The 8150-nt window shown below is 45.3% G+C and overlaps 1 pseudogene; it reads left to right on the top strand.

Moving 5' to 3' along the window:
- Positions 1–1186: 1186 nt before the first annotated feature.
- On the top strand, positions 1187–2587 carry LOC103079702 (DDB1- and CUL4-associated factor 12-like protein 2 pseudogene; annotated as a pseudogene).
- Positions 2588–8150: the final 5563 nt, after the last annotated feature.

Genomic DNA, 8150 nt, shown 5'->3' with positions numbered 1-8150 from the left:
GGCTCCCCTGATTGGTCAGAAAAGTAAATGCATTTTCCCATGCATCCACCCACCAAGCATCATGTATATTTCTGTTAGGAGGAGAGGTGTGTGTGCAGAATGGGTATCAACCACCAGCCTCATAACGCCACATTATCACTGTGTAACTGAGCATGCCTGGCTACGAGCCTGCCACGGGACTGGCTGCCCTGACCCAGCAGAGCAAAGTATGAAACACCCACTTCCGGAGATTAAGCCCTCCCTCTGAACGCTTATACTTGTTCATCATTTGTCCTTGTGGTTGCCTCCTTCTGGAAGGTTCTTTATCTCCATGTCTGCTTGTGAAAGTCTCGCCCATCCCTCAGGACCTCTCCCTAAAGCCCCGGGGGACTATGCCCAAGCACATGAGACTCTGGGACTGAGAGTTGAGGACTGTACCTAGGAGCAGGGAGGAAGCTGCCCCTCCCCTTGACACTTCCTCTCAACCTTCTCAGGGCTCTGAGTTACAATGGAAGCGAGCACCTCCAAGGAACACCCTTTCTCCCATGTCAGCTCAGCCTGCCATGTTCTCAAGGCAGTACCTGATCAAGGTGTCCCAGACATCTCTCTGACCAGAGTGTGGGGCCCCGGGGATCTGCATTCGGAAGGCATCCTTCAGGCCACTGCACTGCAGGAGCTAAGAGACCTCAATTTGAGGAGAAAAAATATATATACATCTACTTGGTTGAAACTGTTTAGGTTCCAGCAGAGGGGCTGCCCGGCTGCTGTCCTAAGAGTGGCAAAATATCCCCAGTCATTTAGTGGGGAGCTAGGTCAGAAGCACATGGCCAGCTCGGGGTCCTAGAGCGAGGCCCCCAGCACATCCCAGGCCCAACAAATCCATCCCCTCAGCCGGCGTGTCCTCCCTCCCACTAGCTCCGCGCCGCTCCCCCCGCAGCCTCACACTCGCCCCCCGCGTCGTCCTCGTCCCACACCGACTTCGCTCCCGCCGCGCCGCCGGCCGCGCTTCCCGCCCTCGCTTCGATTCGCGCCGCCGCCGCCCTAGCCGCCGCACGCCGCCTGCGCTCCGCTCCCCCCCGCCACCTCTCCTCGCCCGGCCCGGCCGCCCTCGCCTCCGTTGCCGCCGCGCCCTGGACTCTGTTGGCTCCGCGCCCCGCCGCCGCCCCGGTCCCCCGCCGCCGCCGCCGCCACTCGTCCGCCGTCTACCATGGCCCCGAGGCAAACAGGTAGCAGGAAGCGGAAAGCGCCGGTGCTCGAGGCGGCCGCCGCGGGCTCGTCGTCGCTGGGCTCGGCGGCGGCGGCGGCGGCGGACGGGGACGGGCCGCTGCCTCCCAAGAAGCCCAAGCGGCCGGCGGCGCTGCGCTCGCTGCTGCACTACCTGAAGGGCCGCGAGGTGGGGGCGCGGGGCCGCGCCGGGCTCCCGGGCTTCGAGGGCGAGCTGCGCGGCTACGCGGTGCAGAAGCTGCCCGAGCTGCTGAGGGAGCGCGAGCTGGCGCTGGGCACCCTCAACAAGGTGTTCGCGTCGCAGTGGCTGAACGCCAGGCAGGTGGTGTGCGGCACCAAGTGCAACACGCTCTTCGTGGTGGACGTGCAGTCGGGCCAGATCACGCGCATCCCCCTGATGCGGGACCGCGGGCCCCGGTCGGCCCGCGCCCAGCCGAGCTGCGGCATCCACGCCATCCAGCTGAATCCCTCCAAGACGCTTCTGGCCACCGGGGGCGAGAACCCCAACAGCCTGGCCGTCTACCAGCTGCCCACGCTGGACCCCGTGTGCCTGGGCGACCGCCACGGCCACAAGGACTGGATCTTCGCCATCGCCTGGATGAGCGACACGGTGGCCGTGAGCGGCTCCCGCGACGGCACCGTGGCGCTCTGGAAGATGGACCCCGACATGTTCCACGGCAGCATCGCCTGGCACAACGACGCGGGCCTCCCCGTGTACGCCCACATCCGTCCCAGGGACGTGGAGACCATCCCCAGGGCCAGCACCAACCCCAGTAACCGCAAGGTGCGGGCCCTGGCCTTCAGCGGCAAGAACCAGGAGCTGGGAGCCGTGTCCCTGGACGGCTACTTCCACCTGTGGAAAGCCCGGAGCAACCTGTCCAGGCTGCTGTCCATCAGGCTGCCCTACTGCCGAGAGAACGTGTGCCTGACCTACTGCGACGAGTTGTCCCTGTACGCGGTGGGCTCCCAGTCCCACGTCTCCTTCCTGGATCCGCGGCAGCGCCAGCAGAACATCCGGCCCCTGTGCTCCCGAGAGGGCGGCACGGGTGTGCGCTCCCTGAGCTTCTACCAGCACGTCGTCACCGTGGGCACGGGCCACGGCTCCCTGCTCTTCTATGACATCCGCGCGCAGACGTTCCTGGAGGAGAGGGCCTCGGCCAGCCCGCACTTCTCTCCGGGGCCCGCAGGGAGGAAGCTCAAGCTCACCTGTGGCAGAGGCTGGCTCAACCACGATGACCTGTGGGTGAACTACTTCGGTGGCATCGGCGAGTTCCCCAACGCGCTCTACACTCACTGCTACAACTGGCCCGAGATGAAGCTCTTCGTCGCTGGGGGGCCTCTCCCTTCCGGCCTCCACGGGAACTATGCCGGCCTCTGGAGCTAAGGATGGCTGGCCTCCGTGTCCTCAGAGTGCCCAGATACACCTTCCAGTCCCCTCTCGCTTTCCTCCTTCACTCTGTGTTTGTGCTTTTACTCCGTGTGGCTTTTATCTTCCAGGTGGAAAGGGCCCAACTTACCTCTGCTCAGTGTGTTAGGCAAAGAGAGAGAAAGAAAGAGAAAGGGCGGGCTAGAGAGACAGGTGTCCTTCAGGCAGTCAAAACTTGGCTTTAATACTTTTCTACACCTGTCCAACACTATTGTTTTGAATTATACAAAAATTTTTGACTAATTCTTAGATCTGTTCACTCTGAGTCATTTACATATTCTCTCTTTTGAAGGCCAGGCAGTCATGGTTTTACAATTTTGTATATTTTCTTTTTCTTTTATTATTTTTTTGTTACTAGTATTACGATGATGCTATTTTGGTTATTTTTCATTGCAGATAGATGGTATATTAAGAACACTCTTAAAAACAGTTTGTACATCTGTTCTGGAAAGCTAGCTGTCGTTTTGTAGCATTGTTCCAGTGGGAGGATGCATTCCAAGTTCTAGATTACCGGCTTTTGGAAGCATTCCATTTGCAAATTGTAGTCTTCATGTTTGTAGTTTGTAAGTTGTTGGTGCTAAACACGCTTTTTAAAAACTTCATTCACTTTGAAAAAAAAGTTGTTATACAATCTTGTTTTTCGTACCAGAATCTCATTTGGTCAGAACACTTTAGGAACACAGGGGTTCTGCTGATTGAATGTTCAGAGTTAATCTGAAAACCAAATCAATCTTTTTCTCCTTAAACCCTTATTTAAGTTTTCCTGACCTGCTGTTCAATAGATAAGTGAATATGTATTTTTTCACTTCTTGCCTTAGTACTATTAAGATTTGTGAGTATATCTGAATGTTTGTTAAGGAACTTGCACAGAGTTTCAGTGCCATCATTCAAAACAGGGATTCCAAGTGTGAAAATGTAGAACGTATTGCAGGCTGGGCAGAATGTATACTGATGCAGGGTGTAGACTGGATATTTTTGCTGTTGCTGTTTTCAATACCAAATATTATATTTGAACATAACTTAAATTTTCTAATTCTGCTTAACAGTTAAAGTCACAGAAAAAAAACGCAAAAAAGGAAAATGAGCCCGTCCCAACTCCTTCTGATAAGATTCTTAATTTGTAAAGTCCAATTTATTAAGATTTAATTTTGTCAATTTCAAAGATTCTTACCTAAAGTAGAATAAATATATTGTTAAAACATAGTAGTGGGGCTTCCCTGGTGGCGCAGTGGTTGACAGTCCGCCTGCCGATGCAGGGGACACAGGTTCGTGCCCCGGTCCGGGAAGATCCCACATGCCACGGAGCCATGGCCGCTGAGCCTGCGCGTCCGGAGCCTGTGCTCCGCAACGGGAGAGGCCACAACAGTGAGAGGCCCGCGTAACACACACACACACACAAAATAGTAGTGATGTTATGACCCTCAATATAATAATATACGATTATCAAGGACACAGGAAGTTTATTTCAAGAAGATGGGGCAGAAAATAAAAGTAAATGGGATTAGGTTGAAGAAAAGTATCGATACTTTGGAGCATAGACAAATACAAAGTATGGATTGTTAGGAAAACAGGTTGTACTTCTCCATATGTGAGAATATTGGAAGTGAGAAGGGAGACTGGCCCTTCCTCACAACTGGCCAGGTTGTGCTGACCTTGCATTAGTATTGTGGCATGTCTGTTTTTCCTTAAATGTTTTGGCACTCAGATGCTGGCTTGGTGTCCACTACATGCTGTTGAATTGCAAATCTGAACCAACTGAGTAATATACTGAGTGGTACTAAAAGGGAGTTAAGAAATACAGGAAAAAAAGCAGTTTTTGTTTACAGAGATTGTTTTAACAGGTTTATATAGTTGTTGTTATATATTTGTTGTGTATTTGTGTGCATGTATGTGTCTCCAAGTCAGTTATAAGTGTCTTAAGAGCAGAGAATGTAAGTGTCATCTTTATATTCGCACATTTCTCCACTAATGCCTAGCAAATCATAGGCAATCAGTAAATATTTACTGAATGAATGTATTTGCCTCTGGAGACCTAAAATTCAAGGCTATGAAAAAATAAGTAAATGCATAAATAAAAGTAAAAATTTTACTCAAGTAGTATGGAATATTGTTGTTTTCCTGCCTTTTTACCATAAAATTTGCCCTAATTCATTTCTAGGTCAGGCCATGGTGCTTATCCATTCATAAACTTTCCATATGTGATACCAGAAGATAAAGGAAAATGTATACATTTTAGATGGCACTGGAATTTAGTATTTCCACCTGCAAATACTTAAATTTGAAGATTCCTTTAAAATCTTTTGTTTTTTACAAAATTAGTTTTGAAAGATTTTTGTAGGCGGTTTCTCTTTTTACTTTATGTGTGTGTGTGTGTGTATTTGCTGAAAACTTTTTGAAACATTACCCAAGAACTTCACCAAAGTATTCACTGCCTGTCTTCTTGTAGGTCATAGGGTATTTTTATGGTACTTTGTCATCGTTTTGGGACATTGGGAGAACATTTTCAGAGGAAATGACGCTTTCTACATGACGTATTTTCAAGAAATAGAAGGAACATCTCTACCCTGATTTGTTCTCTGGCTTAGCCCTTAACTTCATTACTGACTCACTGTTAACTTTCTCAATTTAGGGTGTATCTCCTTGATGCCAAATCACATGGCTAGCCTTTTAAAAAACTAGATAGCCTAACTCTGTACGTATTTATATTAGTAGAAGTTTAATTATTTTGAAATATTTTCTAGTTCTGGGTCAAAGTGATCTACAGAAGTACAATTAATTGTGTAACCTGTGAGTGTGAAATAATTGAAAATGTAATTGTAATTGAAAAAGTAACCATGCCAGCATTTCAATGAACCCATGCATATAGTTCACTTAAAATAAACAATGGAATACGTCTCTAAGTACAAATAACCTATCACTGTTGCCTGAAAAACGTTACTTATAACAATGCATAAAAAAAGATTAATTCCATTTATCCCTAACTACATATTCATATATTCCTCTCCAAGTTTGTTCCTCCCCTTTACTATATGGATGAGATAATTTCTAAATTTTCTTTAAAGGGGGGAGAAAGAATTTACTAATCAAGGATATCCACTGAAATAAATTGAGATGACTACTCTGGAAAAAATTTATCTGTTAAATATACTCTAGCATTAATGATAAACAGTGTTGAATTCTCCAGAGGTTGATTTTTATCCGACTGTACTCTGTGTTGAACAAGTTGTCAAAAATTTTCCATTAATTGCTAATTTAGAGTGATTTTAGAAAGCAATTCACAAAGCCCTCCCGAATGTTTTACTGACAGCTGCCTAATCTCTGCAAGCCTTGGGTAACCCAGCTACATTAAACATGTCACCATATGAGCTGCTCAGGGATGCAGTTCAGTGAGAACGACATGTACTAAAGTCAAAGAAAGGCTTCATAGGCCATAGGTGTTTGCTTTAAGGGGTGTTATTTTAAGAGCTGCTGAAAGGGCTGCCTAAAAGTATTTCCCAGTACTGGCCTGCTGCAAACCCAGGAACATCTATCATTGGAGTGTGGTATCACTGAAAGGGCAGTGTGGCTACAGGACGTTGCCATGACCCTCAAGTCTCAGCTCAGACCTACTGAAACAGAATTTCCTTGTAAAAACACCATTTTATTTGAGTGTTTTTAAATTAATCCATTCAGACACAAAAATGAGACAGCAACAATGAAACAGGACATCTGCCATAAAGGTTTATGATGTAGCAAAGGCAAAAGATACCTAATTCATTAATTATAAAAATTCACTAATGACAAGAAAAAGTAAATATTGTATTAAGGGTATATAGTATGTACAATGAGAATATGGAGAGAGTAACAATTAATTCTGCTAGAAAGGTCATGGAGAGCTCCCAGAAGAGTCAATACTTGAGCTGGGTCTGGCGAGTAAAATAAGAGTGGGCAGAGTTAATATTGGTTTGAAAGTACATTGTGAGTACCTGGCATGTATGAGCACAGACATGCATACATACAGGACTGTTACAATTTGACCTTGTGAAATCTGAAGTGCCTGTGGGATTTCTAGATAGAAATGACTGGTTGGTAGTTAGAAATATGATTCTGCGGCTCATAAGAGAAGTTAGGGCTAGAGCTACAGATGTGGGAATCATCGCTATAGAAATGGTACTTGGGAGAGGCTGGGAGGGGTGTACTATCTCAGAAGCAAGGTCTTCTGGTTCTCATTCCAAAACCCACCTATATTTAATAGGTCTGCACATATATATATATATATATACATATGCATTACTATATGTCTGGCACATAGTAGGAAATTAATGACTTGTAGGCGGATGACCAAATGAATGTTTGTTTAGTGAATATTAAACACTACTTAGTGGCCACCCAAAAGTAATATTTCATCTTTTCATTTGGTAATTATTATAAATTTTCCTAATGAGTCATATTAACCAAAAGAAGGTCAGGGAAATCTACCAAATGTTGCTGTTGGAAATAAAGAAAAATCTATATTTCGGTTAGATGTTTTTGTATCCTTTGTAGAATGTGGGTCATTCTGCAGTTGGGCAAGAAAAAAGCTAAGTATTGATGATAATTTCCTTACAAATGAATTTTTTGTTTTTCCATTTTGGAGGTACAGTTCACTGAAGCAAACACGTTGATGATGTCAATGAGAGTAATGGTGCTATTTTCACCCTTTCTAATGCCATTATTGTGCCATTCTCTGTTTCAACCTAAGGCATTAATGCTTCATGTTGATGAAATTTTAACATCTAAATTGCCCTTTTATGTTACACACAAATGATAAACTTGAATGTTCCAGTCAGAGGGCAGCAACTTTAGTTTCCTCTAGGCTCCTAGTTAATTCATCAAATAACATCCCCCAGCACCTGAGATATGGCTCATTTTTGTTCCTCCTGCCTTACTAACCCAGAGATATAGGGTTGAGTGTGGTTTTTGTTTTTGAATTATGCCATATATGACTAAAACTAGATGCCATTTTACACAATAGATGCATTCCTGGACATTTGTACATGAAGCACATTTTTGAAAATGAAATCATATATTCCCTCATTGATTTACATTATAATTTTAGAAGTGTCATCTTTGTTATGGATTGATTTCCAATGGACAGTGGTTTTTAACACGTTGCCACTGCCTCCACCTCTTGAGACAAGTAGTCTTCACATATAAGCTAAGTGATGTAATGGAATCCCTTATTTCAAAGAATATTAAAGGATACTTTCGGAATGTGATAAATTAAGCCCTATTTCATTTGTGTAGAAAATGAGATTTCTTAAAATAGGACATCCTGTAATTTGATTTGCTCTGTATATATTTATCACAAGCCAGAGCAAATTCTACGATATCCTCATATGTCATGTGTAAAGAGCTCTCTTCTTTCTTTTTCTCTGGTCTTTCTTTATGAATATTGCCCTAAGCAAAGGTGTTTGGCTTATGGATACTCCCAAGGGATGATAAATAATGCTTTGTTTTTCCTCACTAATTTAACCTTTTAAAAACTTGGGGTATTTGAATC

This window comes from Lipotes vexillifer, unplaced genomic scaffold (assembly GCF_000442215.2).
Source record: "Lipotes vexillifer unplaced genomic scaffold, Lipotes_vexillifer_v1.1 scaffold405, whole genome shotgun sequence".
Classification (NCBI taxonomy): Eukaryota; Metazoa; Chordata; class Mammalia; order Artiodactyla; family Lipotidae; genus Lipotes; species Lipotes vexillifer.
The sequence above is the reverse complement of the archived record's forward strand: the minus strand, read 5'-3'. Positions and strand labels throughout refer to the sequence as shown.